We start from the raw sequence: 18,860 nt of genomic DNA, 5'->3' as shown, positions 1-18,860 counted from the left end.
AGCCCGCATTTTCAAAGATCCGGTGCTCTGTGACAACCTAGAGCAGTGGGATGCGGTGCGGGGCTCAAGAGGGAGGGGATATGTGTATCCCTATGGCTGATGCCCATTGATGTATGTCAGAAACCTACGCAATATTGTAAAGCAATTATCCTCCAGTGAAAAGTGAATTAATTAAAAAACAAAACCAAAAAAGGATCTCAGGTGGTTTGCATGCATGCTGCAGTTTGAAAAGGTGGTCTTTAGAGAGCATCTGTATTGTCTTTAATCTGCTGTCCCTCATGTCACATGGAAGACCTGCTGTCTCTTTTTATTCTACTGATAGCCACTGCTCAATCTTTCAACAATATACTTAAAATCGTATTTTCTGAAGCTTCAACATAAATAAGGCAACAGTTACTACTGACTCCTTGCCAAAGAGGAATTGAGCCCCTTTCCTTTCCTCAGTCTCCCCCTGCCCACTGCCTCCTTCCTTCCTCATTCTTTTGTGTCTCCCAAGTCTACTCCCTGAAAACCCTGCCTACAATTCTCTGTCTCAGAGTCTGTATCCTGGAAACCCAACCAACGACAAGGGCTAAATCTTAGAAGAGGAAAGTCACTCTGCCTTAGTAAGGGGAACCATGGGCCTCTGGGGGGAAAGTGGGAGGAAGAAATTAGGGAGATGAAAGAAGATGAGGGAGAGGGTAGATCGCAAGTACAATGAGATGTTATTGCTTTCAGTGACTCCCCAAAATACTAGCTAAGTCTATATGCATCATGAAATGTGGGCTGATGAAATTTCTTACGGAGACAAGTTAGGGTCTGATTTATGTATCCTGTTGACACTGGAGTCAGACATCTCAGTCAGGTGTTCAGGCAACGGATTTCCAGTTGGGATCTGAGTTCCATCTGTTGCCACTTTTCTGCAGAGTTCAGATTAGGGTGCAACCTCCCAGCTCATCTGCAGATGGTGACCAAAATCACTGCAAATGGTGACGGCAGCCAGGAAATTAAAACACGCTTGCTCCTTGGAAGAAAAGCTATGACCAACCTAGACAGCATATTAAAAAGCAGAGACATTACTTTGCCAACAAAGGTCCAACTAGTCAAAGCTATGGTTTTTCCAGTAGTCATGTATGGATGTGAGAGGTGGACTATAAAGAAAGTTGAGTGCCAAAGAATTGATGCTTTTGAACTGTGGTGTTGGAGAAGACCCTTGAGAGCCCCTTGGACTGCAAGGAGATCCAACCAGTCCATCCTAAAGGAAATCAGTCCTGAATGTTCATTGGAAGGACTGATGCTGAAGCTGGCCAATACTTTGGCCACCTGATGTGAAGAACTGACCCACTGGAAAAGACCTTGATGCTGGGAAAGATTGAAGGCGGGAGGAGAAGGGGATGACAGAGGATGAGATGATTGAATGGCATCGCTGACTCGATGGACATGAGTCTGAGCAAGCTCTGGGAGTTGGTGATGGACAGGGAAGCCTGGCATGCTGCCTTCCATGGGGCTGCAAAGAGTCAGACATGACTGAGTGACTGAACTGAACTCCCAGCTCATCTCAGACTAAATCGTCCCCCTAGAATAGACCTGAACTGCGTCCTCACCTTGGATGTTAAACTTTTCGACAGAAGAAGGTATGGCTTGCTATGGGACTGGGGAGTCCATCTCAGATTCAAAAGGGAAGTTGTGAAGATCCCCCTGAGGCCAATCCTTTTAGCCAAGAAAAGATGCAAAACCACTGAGGCATCGCCAAGGAGGCACGTGTGTATGTTTAAGGGCTTAAGACCAACCTTTACAGTGGGACACCCAGAAGAAGCGTGTGAATCCCAACATGAGTAAGAGTGCTTACCTGTAGTTTCCACGTTGCCCAAGTTCAACAGGACAGGATGCGCACTGGGCTGTGCGGATCACAGGCGTGAGTCGCTGCGGCTGTCCTGTCAGAGTCTTCGCAGGAACCGAGATGGTTCAGATGAACAGGAGTCCATGAAGAGACCACTCACGGAGAGCTAGTCTAGGCTCAGGGGATAGAAAGGGAGGAGAAGTCACCCAGAGATCAGCAGCAGAGGGAAGCCGTGGCCACCCCTGGGCTGAAGCAACATGGGCAGAAAAGATGTTTATGGAGCCTTAGGAGTTGGACCTCACACCTCCTGGTGGCTCAGTGGTAAAGAACCCGCCTGCCAACGCAGGAGACGCAGCCTTGATCCCTGGGTTGGGAAGGTCCCCTGGAGAAGGAAATGGCAACCCACTTCAATATTCTTGCCTGGGAAATCCCACAGACGGAGGATCCTGGTGGGCTACATACAGCCCATGCGGTCGTAAATGTCGGACATGACTTAGTGACTAAACAAAAACACCAAGGAGTTGGACCAGTAGAGGAGGGACCGCCTGGTGGCAGGAGGGTGAGTCAGAGGGGAAAAAGTCAAAGGTGAAGCTGTGCGAGGAGGAAGGAGAGATGTACCTTGATCTCCCTTTCCTCCACTTTCCAACCTCCTGCCCAGATTTCCCTTCAGTTGAGCCCAATCAGAAACCTTATGGAAGAGAGCCTAGGGCCATAGGGGACCCAGAACAGAGCAGAGAAAGGTGGAGAGTGAATCCTTTGGAGGTCGGTGGAGAGGAATTGACAGACGGAGAATAATCACACGGGGCTGCTGTCTGGTAAGAAGTTCTCCTCTTAAAAAGAAAAAAAAAACTCAGTTGTCTCCAATGTGTGGGCTCGGGACAGATTATTCCAGCAGACTCATGCTAGGAAAGACTGGCTGGCAGGAAGTCGTGGCTCAGAAGGAGATCGGTCCAAGGTCCTGAGTGTGGCCCTGGAGGAGGAGGGGCTAGTGAGGCGTATCTGAAGTAAGTGCCATGGTAGGTTTGCAGCCAGGCTTCTGACACGATCTGTGACCTGTCTGCATCTGACTTTCTGTCCTGCCCACTTTGGTCCACTGCCCTGCTTGGCAGGGTCCTAAAGGATTCTCTGGGCTTCTGTCTCACCCCAGCTCACTGCCCTCGTTACTACCACGGAGGAAAGCTGGTGAAGGCAGGGCTTACTGAGCAGGTTTGGAGAATTCAACTTTCTGTCTCATGCTGGAAAGCTCTCCTTAATAGGCCATGGTCCCAATGAGGCCACACAGGCCATCCATGTTGTCAGAACCGAAGAAGGAAGAGAAGCTCATTTTGTCTGCAGAGAGCAGACCTCAGTGCCCTGAGAAAGTTCTTAGAGTTTGCAGAAGTAACTAAAGGTCTAGAGTTATAATCCTCCATCTTCTGTGTACTCTCCCAGGGAGGACAGTGTGCTCTTCTTGGAAGGCTAGAACCCTTTCAAGTGTACAGAAAGAAGTACCTTTGCCTTGAGGGTAGGAAGTCATTTCTAGCACTTTCATATACATCTTTCTGTCCTTGCTACCTGTATGTCTCCCCTGAATTACTACCATGGCCTTGTCACTTGTTTGTTTGGTTTTTAAAAATCCTTGTTTATTTATATGGCTGTGCCAGGTCTTAGTTGTGGCGCAGAGAATATTTAGTTGAGACACACAAACTCTCAGCTGTTGCACGTGGGACCCAGTTCTCTGACCAGGGATCGAACTCAGGCCTCCTGCATTGGGAGCTCGGAGACTTAGCCACTGAATCACAGGGAAGTCCCTTGTCACTGGTTTTGATGTCTTTGGTGTATCCCTTTATCTCCACAATGTAACTGGAGGGATTTTCCCAAAATGCAAGTTTCATTAAAGCACGTTGTTTAAAACCCTTCAATAGTTCACCTTTGAAGATTCTAGTAGTTGCTTTACCCCATGGTCACCACCTACTCTCATTCTCATCTTTCCTTGACATCAGCTCTCCACCCGGTACACACATCACCCCACAATACCACACACAACCCCCCCAAACACACACTCCACACAGAACACAATACCACACACATGTATACACACACCACCCCACAATAGCACACGCACCCACCACACACACACACTCCACAATACCACGCCCACCACACACACACCCCACACAGAACATACACCCCACAATGCCACACACAACCCCCCAAGCACATACCCAACACAGAACACACACCCCACAATACCACACACACCACACACACACACTCCACAATACCACACCCACCACACACACACACCCCACACAGAACACACACTCTACAATACCACACACACCCACCACACACACACTCCACAATACCACACCCACCACACACACACACCCCACACAGAACACACACCCTACAATACCACACACACCCACCACACACCCCCCATAATGCACATACAACCCCCCCAAACACACACTCAACACAGAACACACACCCCACAATACCACACACATGTATACACACACCCCCCCACAACACCACACGCATCCACCACACACACATACTCCACAATACCACACCCACCACACACACACACCCCACACAGAATACACACCCTACAATACCACACACACCCACCACACCACACCCACACCCACATACCACACACACATATACACACACCACCCCACAATACCACACACACACACCACACACACCACACTTATGCACACTCCACAATACCACACCCACCACACACACACACACCTCCCACACAGAACACACACCCTACAATACCACACATACCCACCACACCACACCCACACACACATACCACACACACATATACACACACCACCCCACAATACCACACACATACACCACACACACCACACTTACGCACACTCCACAATATCACACCCACCACACACACACACCCCACACAGAACACACACCACACACATACACACTCCACAATACCACACATACCCACCCCACACAGAACACACTCCCCATAACACCACAGACACACCCCATACACACACACACCACCCCATAATACCACACACACCCACCACCCACACACATACCCCACCACACCCACCACACACACAGACACACACACAACCACCTCACAATACTACACACACACACACACACCATTCCATAATACCACACACACCTACCATGCACACACCACACACATACACACACACCAAACTATCCAGCACGCACACACACATACCACACACACAACCACCTCACACTATTTCTGTGTTTCAACCCCTCTGGACATCCCCCATCCTTCTCTAAGATACATGGCCTCTTGAATTTCCTGATGTGGGGTGTCAAGAGGTAGAGCCCCATTTCACTCCCCCGGGTTTCTTTTGTAAACATCTTGGAAGAACACTGCCTGAAATGTTTGCTGCAAATGAAGTGTGTGATCTTCTCATTAGTTTCTTTCTTTCTTTTAATCATCCTAAAAGGAGTCTCATAAGTCATGCTTCAGATTTACTGGGGATGCATAATAATGAAGCTAGGCTCCTAATTTAGCAGCACTCCTGGGACTCACGGTCTCTCACTGCAGGGCACAGATCTGTGCCTGAAAGCAGATCAAGGTAGAGGCTGGGAAACCAGGGCTGTCCTGCCAATGCCTTCAGGTGGAAGAACAGAGCGAAGTGATGACCCGGGAGATGTTTCAAGTGCTAACAGAGAAAGGAGTTCACCATGTCAGGACACTGTGCTTAGATGGACATTTTGTTTGATGATTATCAAATATGTAACCAGAAAGTAAAAACTCTGCCTTAAACAAAAAGAGGGGAACCTTTTATTAATATGTGACAACGGCTACTATGTCATAGAGTAAACTATTTGGGAGTCTCAAAATTTTTAATGTTTTTAAATTTAAAAATTTTTATTCATTTATTTATTTGTATGCCCATGCTGCATGGCTTGTGGGGTCTTAGTTCCCCAACCAGGACCTGAAGCCAGGCCACGGCAGTGAAAGTACTGAGTCCTAACCACTGGACCAACAGAGAATGCCTATCATTAAAAAAAAAAGATGTTAATAATATAAAATCTAAGGAGACTAGGCACTCTTCTAGGTGCTGGGGACTAGAGAAATAAGCAGAAAGATAATGTGCTATCATGGGACAAGATTGGGAGAAAATGGACAAATAAGTCTACTGTGTTGGGTCAGATAATGATAAGAGCTGAGGTGGAAAAGAAAGGGCAAGTAAAACGATCGTGCTGACGGGGCAGGGGGTACTATTAACAAGGGATAATCAGGAAAAGCCTCTTTGAAGAAATGAAGTTTGTTCAGAGACCAGATTGAAATGATAGCAGAGGCCCTACAAATATCAATATTTAGGGAAATAACAAGCCAGGAAATGGAGCAGCAAGGGCCGAGACCTTGATATCTTCAAGGAAGGACAAAGAGGCCAGTGGGGCCACATGCAATGAACAGAAATGGTGAGAAACGAGAGCAGACAAGTGTCCAGAGCTGAGATCCCTGTAGGCCTGGGGGGCCATGGTGAGGACTCTGAATGCTGTTGGGTCAAGCGAAGCCTTTGGAGGATTGAGGGCAAGGAGGGACGTGCTTGGTTGACGTTTTCAAAGGGTTGCTCTGGCTTCCGTAGTGGGAGAAGAGAGGAGAGGTGCAGCAGGGACACCAGTAAGGAGAGTGTTACCGGTCTGTGTGACGTGAGCACAGCACAGACTGAGATGCCAGTGCTACAGAATATGAGATATGGTTGGATTAAGAGTGCATTTGAAGCAGGTTGGAAGGAGTCTCTGTTGAATAGGATGAGGGTCTGAGAGAAAGACATGAGTGAAAAATAATCCAATATCTGTGTCCTAAGCAAATGGGTAAATGATGTTACCCTTTATTGGAGGGCTGTGCACCACAGAAGTGGGGGTGAAAATTAAGTACATGCTTTGGACATTTTAACTCTCAGCAGCTTATTAGGTATGAAAAGAGAAGTGTTGTTTGGCATGTGTGCATGCTAAGTAATTCAGTCATGTCCAACTCTTTGCGACTCTTATGGACCATAGCCCGCCAGACTCCTCATGGGGTTCTCCAGGCAAGAATACTGGAGTGGGTAGCCATGGAATCTTCCTGATCTAGGGATTGAATGCACATCTTTTATGTCTCCTACATTTGGCAGGCAGGTTGTCTTCCACTAGTGCCACCTGGGAAACCCGTTGTTTGGACAGTTGTATATTCAAATCAAAGGCTTCCCTGATATCTCAGTTGATAAAGAATCCTCCTGCAATGCAGGAGACCCTGGTTTGATTCCTGGGTTGGGAAGACCAGCAGGAGAAGGGATAGGCTACCCATTCCAGTATTCTTGGCCTTCCCTTGTGGCTCAGCTGGTAAAGAATCTGCCTGCAATGTGAGAGACCTGGGTTCAATCCCCAGGTTGGGAAGATCCCTTGGAGAAGGGAAAGGCTACCCACTCCATTATTCTGGTCTGGAGAATTCCAAGGACTGTATAGTCCATGGGGTCGCAAAGAGTCAGACACGACTGAGCAACTTTCACTCAATCACTCATATTCAAATCTAGAATTTGGGGTAAAGATAGGGACTGAAGAGTTTGTCAAGTAAATTTGGGATGTGTTCATACTTAAAATTATGTTTTAAATTATAATTTTAAAATTATGATTTTCATTTAGTTTATTGATGTATAGTTGCTGTACAATATTATGTAAGTTACAGGTGTACAATATAGTGATTCACAATGTTTAAAGGTTATACTCCATTTATAGTTATTATAAAACATTGGCTCTATTCCCCATGTGGTACATTATCCAAAGACAACCACCATTAACATTTTGGCTAGTGTAAACTTTGAAAACTTTTGTGACATTCTGGCTACATATTTCCAAACTTTTATGGGAAAAAAAAAGAATTTCTGGAGGTGGCACCAGAAATCTGCATGCTAAAAATTATTTATTAATTTTATTTTTGGGCTGTGCTGGGTCTTTGTTGCTGCGTACAGGCTTTCTGTAGTTGCAAAGAGCAGGGGTTACTCTCTGGTTGTGATGTACAGGCTTTTCATTGTGGTGGCTTATCTTGTTGCAAAGCATGGGCTCTAGAGCCTGGGCTCAGTAGTTGTGGTACATGGGCTTAACTGCTCCACAGAGTGTGGGATCTTCCCAGATCTAGGCTTGAATCCGTCTCCCCGTCCTTGGTAGGCAATCTGCATTTTTAACAAGCCTCTCCAGGCAATTCCAGTGCATGTCAAGGTTTAAAGTCAAGCAACCTGAAAGAACTCTCCCTGGCACAGAAGCATGGCCAAGAGGAGCTACCCCACGCCTGAGGTCAGGGGTGGCGGCTGAGAGGAGCAACCCCACGTCCAAGGAGCCGCAGCTGCGTAGGCGCAGGAGGAGGGCCGAGAGGAGCTACTCCATGTTCAAGGTCAGGAGGGGCTGCCATGAGGAGATACCCCTCGTCCAAGGTAAGGAGCAGCAGCTGTGCTTTGCTTGAGCAGCCATGAAGAGATACCCCACATCCAAGGTAAGAGAAACCCAAGTAAGACGGTAGGTGTTGTGAGAGGCATCAGAGGGCAGACACACAAACCATAATCACAGAAAACTAGTCAATCTAATCATAGGGACCACAGCCTTATCTAACTCAATGAAACTAAACCATGCCGTGTGGGGCCACCCAACACGGGCGGGTCATGGTGGAGAGGTCTGACAGAATGTGGTCCACTGGAGAAGGGAATGGCAAACCACTTCAGTATTCTTGCCTTGAAAACCCCATGAACAGTATGAAAAGGCAAAATGACAGGATACTGAAAGAGGAACTCCCCAGGTCGATAGGTGCCCAATATGCTACTGGAGATCAGTGGAGAAATAACTCCAGAAAGAATGAAGGGATGGAGCCAAAGCAAAAAGAATACCCAGCTGTGGATGTGACTGGTGACAGAAGCAAGGTCCAATGTAGTAAAGAGCAATATTGCATAGGAACCTGGAATGTTAGGTCCATGAATCAAGGCAAATTGGAAGTAGTCAAACAGGAGATGACAAGAGTGAATGTCGAATTTCTAGGAATCAGCAAACTAAAATGGACTGAAATGGGTGAATTTAACTCAGATGACTATTATATCTACTACTGTGGGCGGGCATCCCTTAGAAGAAATGGAGTAGCCATCATGGTCAACGAAAGAGTCCAAAATTCAGTACTTGGATGCAATCTCAACAGTTATGTAAAGTTTAAAAATAAAATAAAATTAAAAAAAAAAAAAATAAAAGAAGGGACTGTTAGACAGTATCACCAGAGAAATTATCTTTTATAGAATATATTTGTTGTTTTCCTTTGTATTTCAATTATAAGATAAGCTGAAATTATTTTTTCTAATAATAAATGTATCACATAAAAAAAAAAAAAAAAAAAAAACGATAGAATGATCTCTGTTCGTTTCCAAAGCAAACCATTCAATATCACAGTAATCCAAGTCAATGCCCCAACCAGTAACGCTGAAGAAGCTGAAGTTGAACAGTTCTATGAAGACCTGCAAGACCTTTTAGAACTAACACCCCAAAAAGATGTCCTTTTCATTACAGGGGACTGGAATGCAAAAGTAGAAGTCAAGAAACACCTGGGGTAACAGGCAAATTTGGCCTTGGAATACAAAATGAAGCAGGGCAAAGGCTAATAGAGTTTTGCCAAGAGAACGCACTGGTCATAGCAAACACCCTCTTCCAACAACACAAGAGAAGACTCTATACATGGACATCACCAGATGGTCAACACCAAAATCAGATTGATTATATTCTTTGCAGCCAAAGATGGAGAAGCTCTATAACAGTCAGCAAAAATAAGACCGGGAGCTGACTGTGGCTCAGATCATGAACTCCTTATTGCCAAATTCAGACTTAAATTGAAGAAAGTAGGGAAAACCACTAGACCATTCAGGTATGACCTAAATCAAATTCCTTATGATTATACAGTAAAAGTGAGAAATAGATTTAAGGCACTAGATCTGATAGAGTGCCTAATGAACTATGGACGGAGGTTTATGACATTCTACAGGAGACAGGGATCAAGACCATCCCCATGGAAAAGAAATGCAAAAAACCAAAATGGCTGTCTGGGGAGGCCTTACAAATAGTTGTGAAAAGAAGAGAAGCTAAAAGCAAAGGAGAAAAGGAAAGATACAAGCATCTCAATGCAGAGTTCCAAAGAATAGCAAGAAGAGATAAGAAAGCCTTCCTCAGCGATCAGTGCAAAGAAATAGAGGAAAACAATACAATGGGAAAGACTAGAGATCTCTTCAAGAAAATTAGAGATACCAAAGGAACATTTCATGCAAAGATGGGCTCGATAAAGGACAGAAATGGTATGGACCTAACAGAAGCACAAGATACTAAGAAGAGGTGGCAAGAATACACAGAAGAACTATACAAAAAAGATCTTCATGATCCAGATAATCACGATGGTGTGATCACTCACCTAGAGCCAGACATCCTGGAATGTGAAGTCAAGTGGGCCTTAGAAAGCATCACTACGAACAAAGCTAGTGGAGGTGATGGAATTCCAGTTGAACTATTTCAAATCCTGGAAGATGATGCTGTGAAAGTGCTGCACTCAATATGCCAGCAAATTTGGAAAACTCAGCAGTGGCCACAGGACTGGAAAAGGTCAGTTTTCATTCCAATCTCCAAAAAAGGCAATGCCAAAGAACACTCAAACTACTGCACAATTGCACTCATCTCACACGCTAGTAAAGTAATGCTCAAAATTCTCCAAGCCAGGTTTCAGCAATGCGTGAACCGTGAACTTCCAGATGTTCAAGCTGGTTTTAGAAAAGGCAGAGGAACCAGAGATCAAATTGCCAACATCCGCTGGATCTTCGAAAAAGCAAGAGAGTTCCAGAAAAACATCTATTTCTGCTTTATTGACTATACCAAAGCCTTTGACTGTGTGGATCACAACAAACTGGAAAATTCTGAAAGAGATGGGAATACCAGACCACCTGACCTGCCTCTTGAGAAACCTATATGCGGGTCAGGAAGCAACAGTTAGAACTGGACATGGAAAAACAGACTGGTTCCAAATATGAAAAGAAGTACGTCAAGGCTGTATATTGTCACCCTGCTGATTTAACTTATATGCAGAGTACATCATGAGAAACACTGGGCTGGAGGAAGCACAAGCTGGAATTAAGATTGCTGGAAGAAATATCAATAACCTCAGGTATTCAGATGACACCACCCTTATGGTAGAAAGTGAAGAGGAACTAAAAAGCCTCTTGATGAAAGTGAAAGAAGGGAGTGAAGTTGGCTTAAAGCTCAACATTCAGAAAATGAAGATCATGGCATCTGGTCCCAGCACTTCATGGGAAATAGATGGGAAAACAGTGGAAACAGTGTCAGACTTTATTTTTTGGGGCTCCAAAATCACCGCAGATGTTGATTGCAGCCATGAAATTAAAAGACGCTTACTTCTTGGAAGGAAAGTTATAACCAACCTAGATAGCATATTCAAAAGCAGAGACATTACTTTGCCAACAAAGGTCTGTCTAGTCAAGGCTATGGTTTTTCCACTGGTCATGTATGGATGTGAGAGTTGGACTGTGAAGAAAGCTGAGTGCTGAAGAATTGATGCTTTTGAACTGTGGGGTTGGAGAAGACTCTTGAGAGTTCCTTGGACTGCAAAGAGATCCAACCAGTCCATTCTAAAGGATATCAGTCCGGGGTGTTCTTTGGAAGGACTCATGCTAAAGCTAGAAACTCCAGTACTTTGGCCACCTCATGTGAAGAGTTGACTCATTGGAAAAGACTCTGATGCTGGGAGGGATTGGGGGCAGGAGAGAAGGGGATGACAGAGGATGAGATGGCTGGATGGCATCACTGACTCGATGGATGTGAGTCTGAGTGAACTCCGGGAGTTGGTGATGGACAGGGAGGCCTGGCGTGCTGCAATTCATGGGGTCGCAAAGAGTCGGACATGACTGAGCGACTGAACTGAACTGAACCTGAAAGAAGAGCATGGCTACTCTTATGAAAATGCTCCTTTACGTAAAAAGGAAAGAACTAACACAGATTGGTCACCAATTTAGAACATGTACCACATCCTACAGGTTGGAGAAAATAGTGAGGCAGAGACTGTGAGATGCTTACCACGAACCCACTTCTTCCTTCTGTCAATAAGTTAGATGACATTTTCCAGCCTTCCTGACTGTGGTGAGAGGATGAGCTATTGAGCTCTGGCCAGTGACATGTGGGCAGAAAGAATATGGCCACATATGAGCTTGGCTAAAAATCCTCTGTGGAAACCTCCACTCTTACCCTCTTTACTCTTCAGCCATCAGAACACAGAACATTCAGATGGGTTCTTGGAGTTAAGAGTTGTTGTTCAGTCGCTAAGTCATGTCCGACTCTTTACAACCCCATGGACATTGGCATGCCAGGCTTCCCTGTCCTTCACCATGTCCCGGAGTTTGCTCAAACTCATGTCCACTGAGTCAGTGATGCCATCCAACCATTTCATTCTCTGTCTCCCCCTTCTCCTCTTGCCCTCAGACTTTCCCAGCAGGGCTTAAAAGATGATGGTATAATCAGATGCGAGAGGATTTTGAGTAGCTGGGAAGAGAGAAAGCCCTGTTCGCAGAGAGCTCTGGCTCAGGAAAAGCAAGGGGAAGATGTTTCTAAAATGGGGAAACCACTGGAGATGCGTTTGGCCACACCCCTCTCTGTTCTGCCAGTAAAGACATCTGTCTCCACTTCTGCCCTCTCCAGAAATGTCTTGGCTCAAGAGATCTTCACAGTAAATCAAACTAGGAAAAATATTGTCAGACAGACATAACAGAGAAGGAAAGGACAGCCATAGAGTTGTTTTGAATTTGCCACAAATTCCAAACTATAAAGGAGAGAAAAATTAAGAGATAATATAACACCTCAAGGGCTTCCCGGGTGGCTCTGGTAAAGAATCTTCCTGCTAAGCAGGAGACATGGGTTTGATCCCTGGGTCTGGAAGATCCCTTGGAGTAGGAAACAGCAACCCATTTCAGTATTCTTCTTTGTAGAATCCCATGGACAGAGGAACCTGGCAGGCTATATATTGTCCATGGGGTCACTAGTCAGACAGTCGGACACTAGTTAGTGACTAAACAGCACAACCCAGCACCTCAAACAAAATGAAGTTTGGAGGAAATGCTCTTGGGAGAATTGTGGGACTGCCTGTAGCAGAGAGAGAGCTGATGTTCACCTACTTGGCACCAATCTGGCTGATTGATTACACCTCATTTCTGGACTGACTGATGTTGCATATCTTTGATGGGTCGGTGCCAATGACACAATGACAGCTGATAAATATTTTGCACTTCCCTCCTGGATGAGGGGAGAGGGCATGTGGGAAGAAGGCAAGATCTCTTTAAGGGCTTTTAGAGCTGGGAGCATTCAGAAGGCAATAGAACAGCTGGAGGAGCCCCACACGGGTCCTTGGACAGCATCAGAGGTTTTGGGAAGGCTTGACTACAGAAAGCTATGCTTCTCAATAATAGGGATCCCAGCCTTCTCAACCCATGTGCTAGCCCTTCCAAACCCCAGGATGTAAGAATCTAATATGTAGTTCCATGCTATCAAATGTATGCAGGGCAACCCATTCAGAGGGCCGAGTGTGAAGGACCTCTTGCTTTCAAAGTAGTGCAGCCATTTAAGTCACCAGAGGAAGTCAAATGGCTTAATTCTGATTATTCTTTGGAATGCCTGGAAAGTACTCTAGAGAGGCATGCTAAAGAACAGGGAATGAGGGCTCTTTGGGAAAAGCCCCAGTAGTCAAACTGCCTGCCAAGAATTGGCAGCAATAACTGAAAGACCGAAGTCATTAGTCTCTTTCTCTTTATTTCCAGATCATTTGCCAGTTTTCCCAACACCATTTGTTGGATAATCTACCCCTTACTTACTGATCTGAAATGCCAACTTCGTCATGAAACACATTCTCATATGGTCTTGGATCTATTACTGAGGTTTTGTATTTTGTTTCTTGTTATTCTCTGTGAAGTACAGAGTTTGAAACATATTTTTTAAATCAAGTGAATTAATTACATTATTCAGATCTTCAACCTCCCTATTTTTGCCTAGTGATCTGTCAGAGATTAAAAAAATATATAACAGTTTCCTCACCACCATTCTAATTCTGTCAATTTCTTCATGAATAGCAAATATTTTGCTTTTATACATTTTGATGAACATTATTGCCTGGATAAAAGTTTGTTATCTGCAATGTAGTCACTGTGAGTTACAACTTTTGTCAAAGCAAAGTGAGGCTTCCGGTTTTAAAATCATAGAGAAAAGATGGTTTGGTTTCCATTTCTTTTCAAAAGCATTCCAAACAACAAAGAGAGAAACTGAAACCAAAATTTCATCTTTCATGAAATCAGAAGACTTCTACAGCACCAAGCAATGTAGCTTTATGTGAAAAGGGAGCGTGAATGGATGATGCTAAATGGTGCAGCACTGAGGGTAAGGTTGACATGACTTACAGCAAAGCGGGAGACTGAGGAGAAGCAGGTGACATTTCCTGGCTGAGAGCCGGAAAGCCTTAGGAATTGGAGAAAGCAAATTGCAAAGAAACCAGGGGAGAGGTAAGGCTGACAACCAGAGGATTATGGTCAAGTCTTTACAATAAGCAATTAGATCCAGTGTCCCCTACCTTGCCCACCAGTATCCTGTATACTCAGCAGTTATGCCCAATATAATGCAAGAGACAAATAACTTCAAAAATTGAATGTGAGAGCCTTATAACTCATATACATTGACCACAGAGTAGGGCCAGGTGAGATGGAATTTGACCACAGGGAAATAAAGTCAAAGCCTATTCATAGAATGATGGAAACATCTCCTATCAGCTGCAGAATTCTGGGAGATAAGCGGGAGAAACCACATCCTTCTATGCACAGCCAAAGAAAGAACCTACCCACACTGACCTTTGATTCCCGAAGAAAAGCTCCATGGCCACTTGTTTACAGTGAAGTCAGCAGCTTCCTTGGATGTAGATTTCAGTTAGTTTTTTAGTGCTTTAGTCTCAGATATGAACAGCAGAGAACCACCAGACCTCCAAAGAAAACTCCCGATACAAAAAAAGGAATCAAAACAAACAAAATCAGCATGACTGAAAATAACGCAGAGTTTTAAAGATTAATTTCTTTAAGCTTTAAAGAAATTGTAATTAGTCTCTTCAGAAATGGTAAAATATCGTGCAACTGTGAAACAAGTATATTTATAAAAGGGACAAGGGGCAGCAGTCAGAGAACCAGAAACAGACTTTGGAAATTAAAAATGTCAAAACTATGATGAAAAATTCAGTAGAGTTTGGAAAATACAGTTGAAAAGTCTTCAAGAAATTAGAATAAAATTATAAACAAATAGACCAAAGAATCCAGTTCCTAAAATCTCACAGTTTCTGAAAACAAAAATCAGGAAAGCGTAGGGGGAGACATTATTAAAAGAACAATAAAATTAACCTTCCCAGAATGGATAAATGGTTCCAGATCACTTCCTACCAGATGCTCAGCACAATGGGTGATAAAATACAATAATACACACAATAGTGAAATTTCAGAATATTGGGATAAAGAGAAGCGCTTAAAGCATGAAAGGTTGGTGGGAACCGGGGCACAAGCAAAAATCAGTCATCAGAATGGCATTGGATGGACTTCAAGAAAGCAGGAGATAGAAAGCAATGAAGCAAAGATTTTAATAAAAATTGGAGAGCCACCAATTCCAACCTAGAATTTTCAGGTGGTGCTAGTGGTAAAGAATCCATCTGCCAGTGCAGGAGACATAAGAGACTTGGGTTCAATCCTTGGGTCAGAATAAACCTCTGGAGGATCTTGGCAACCCATTCCAGTATTCTTGCCTGTACAATTGCATGAACAGAGGAGCCTGGCGGGCTACAGTTCATAGGTTTGCAAAGAGTTGGACATGACTAAAAGTGACTTAGCAAGCACAAAAGGTCTGCAATTAAGTGTCAGGGTAGGAATGCAAAAGTCTAAAAACAAAGCTAACATTTGTCTTTCTCTCTTTTTTCCCTTCCAGAAAGCAACTAAAGGATATACTCCAACAAAATTAGATAGAAATTCAAGAAAATGAAAGATGAAGATTCAGAAAAGTGGGAAAAGGGGGTGGAGGGACTTCCTGGAACGGTGACAAAGATGTGTCCCAGCGGACAGCGTGTCTTCAAACCTAGAGATGGAGCAGATGAAGGCAGATGTGTAGTGATGTCTCCTGAAAAAGGTTTGAAATGATAGTTTATCTGATGGATTTAAACACATGGAAATAATGTTAAGAGATATCTTACAGAGCTCTTGATACTTATGGGGAAAGTTAGCCACAGTTCAAGGTGGAAAAGAAAAAACTTAAGCAAACGAAAAATAATGAGGCAAGCTTTGACTCCAGGAAAAACAAAATGATGTACAAGAAAGAAAATACTCATAACATTTCCTGATTAAGAAGTTAGTACTATTTACATAGAGATAATAACAAAAACACTATTGATTCTCTTGCTAGTACCTGCCTTCCTTTCTTCCTCATATCCAAACCTCAATTTTGTTCAAGCAGCAATGTACCTATCTAAAAGTACTTGTAATTCTAGATTGCCTCGCAGTTGAAGGTTTGTGACATGCCTGCTGATGAGAAAGGGTCCTAGGAAACTTCTTCTTCTTTCTCCTCTAGCTTCCTTCATCCTTTCTTCTTCTCCTTCCCTGAAACATGGGTGCAACATCAGAGGTGCAGCGGCTGTCTTATGACCATGAGAACCAAAGTACAAGACTAAAATGGGAGAAGAGAAATAAAAAGAGCCTAGGCCCCTAAGGAAACCATAAAATGGTCACGTCAGCTTTTGACTGCCTGAAAGTCAGTGTTAGGTGTGGTTCCTACTTCTTTCAGCCAGGCACTTTCCTAGCTCTTACAATACTGGATGTGGACAAATCTACAAACCGATATAACTACATCAGAAGAATGAGAGCAGGGTAAGATAGGTGTTAAAGAAACCCTTTGCTAGCATTTTAAGAAGCTAATATGACTCATCAGCTGAAGTCTGTCTACGTCCATTAATTTTAACATGTTTCTTACCTATAAGAAACAGCCCAAAGAGCTAAAAATGTTGCCTTTAGAATATTGGATGGGGTGGGGGATAAGGAACTGACATATTTGTAGTCTCCTTTTAGAATTAAAAAAAAATGGGACTGTGCCCATGTTCAACTTTTTTGATTAAAACATTAAAATTAATTAAAAGGTAAAACAAAACGCTTTATCTGTCTTCTACTGTAGATTTTTACTTTGTCTTCTATGAATATGCTTGCTTCCATTTTCCATGTTTTTCCCTTTTTAATATTTCAGGCATGTCTTTTCCCCATGCTTTTATCTTACTCTATTTGGATCATTTTATTTTAGGTGTGTAAATTGTAGACAGTACATACTCAGCTTTGGGGTTTTGACCCCATTGGTCTTGTCTTTTAATAGAAAAGCTTGATCCATTTGCTTTTATTGATACAGCTCCTCTGTTTGATCTTTGTTCTGTCATCTTTTTCTATGCTTTCCACCTTTTCATGTTTTCTTTGCTTTCTGGCTTGATAAATGGATTTAGCGTTTTGAGAGATGTATTTCGTTTTAAGCTTTACTGATTCTTATCTTTAAGGTTTTTCAAAAATGCATTTCAAAGGCATTTATTAAACCGTGTTTCCTTAACAGTCTGAACCAGGACTGAAACGTTAATTCCTTCAATTACTTTGTTTGAAAAAATACATAGAACTTTCTTGCCTCTTTTCTGTTCTGCTTTTCTGTTCTTTTTCTTTTCTTCTCCCTTATGATCTACTTTCATTTTCCTTTCACAGCGTATGTTTGAGATTTTTACATTCTGTTGACTCATTCATACTTTTATTCATGTAGCAAACCATGCTCCATATATTGTACTAGATAATAAGCTTAGCGATGGAATACATCTTGCCCTCCAGGCACTTGAAGGTGACTAGGGAAGCAGTGGTAGTCCAGGAAAGTGGCAGAGCAGAGGTATGCCCAGGTCATAGGGGAGAAACTAGGAGAGGCTTGCAACCTGGACCAGCTTCTCAGGGAAGGCTTCCTGGTGGACGGGGTACTTGAACTGAATCTTAGAGCATGATGTTGATTAGTGAGTACAAGAGGGGGGCAGATCTTTCTAGCAGAAGGAACAGCATATGTAAAGACAAGGAAGTAAGAAGATGCCTTGAATACAAACAGCTCAGGGTTGCACAAACGTGGTGGCTGGTGAGAAAGGATCGGGTCAGGGGTAGAGCGAGAGGTCCACTCACAAGGTCATAAATAGCCTTGAAGGTCCCTCTCAAGAAGGATGCTACTGAAGAATCCTAAGCAGGATGTAAATGGGACAGGATGAAGGTAGGAACAGGGATGGAAGGTGGCAGGCCCTTTTTGAGGACATTTATAATGAAGGTGATTAAAATAAAGAGCAAGTGATGGAACAGGAGATAAGAGAGTATTCAAGAGACCTCAAGTCTGTGACATTGGAGGGGCATCAAGGGGGTCACCTCTCCACGTGGTACTCCAAACTCTCTGGTCCAATTTTTCTCCAGCTCCAGGCAAATCTCCATTGGAAATGGAGTAAGACTTTCCAGTTTCTACCATGAAGAAATATCAGCTTTGAGGTCTCATTGGTCACAGTCCAATGGTTTGAATGAGCTGTCTTCTGAAGAGTAGGAGATTCAGGCAGAAGATGGGGGAAGAGAGAAGCCACTTCAAGCCCAATTTAATGAGGCCAATGAGGTTACAGAGAAACTAGGTAAGCCTCTTTTCCCTGCCTCAAGCCCCAGATTTGTCACTGGCTGTGTGGTCTTGAGAAAATCACTCTACCTCTCTGAACCGTCATGTACTTATCTGCAAAAGGCAGAGTCCTCTAAAGTTCTTTGTGTCTGAGGGGAAAAGACTGGATCTAGCTAAATATCCTCCTTTGAAGGCAAAAACCTTTTTCTTTTCTGTGATCCTTAAAACCTCTCCTTCTGAAATTCTAAAACCGGCTTCCTTAATATTCTTTATCAGCTCCTGATAAATAAAATTCCAAATT

The sequence above is a fragment of the Bubalus bubalis genome, chromosome 3, assembly GCF_019923935.1.
Source record: "Bubalus bubalis isolate 160015118507 breed Murrah chromosome 3, NDDB_SH_1, whole genome shotgun sequence".
NCBI lineage: Eukaryota > Metazoa > Chordata > Mammalia > Artiodactyla > Bovidae > Bubalus > Bubalus bubalis.
Note: the sequence above shows the minus strand (reverse complement) of the source record.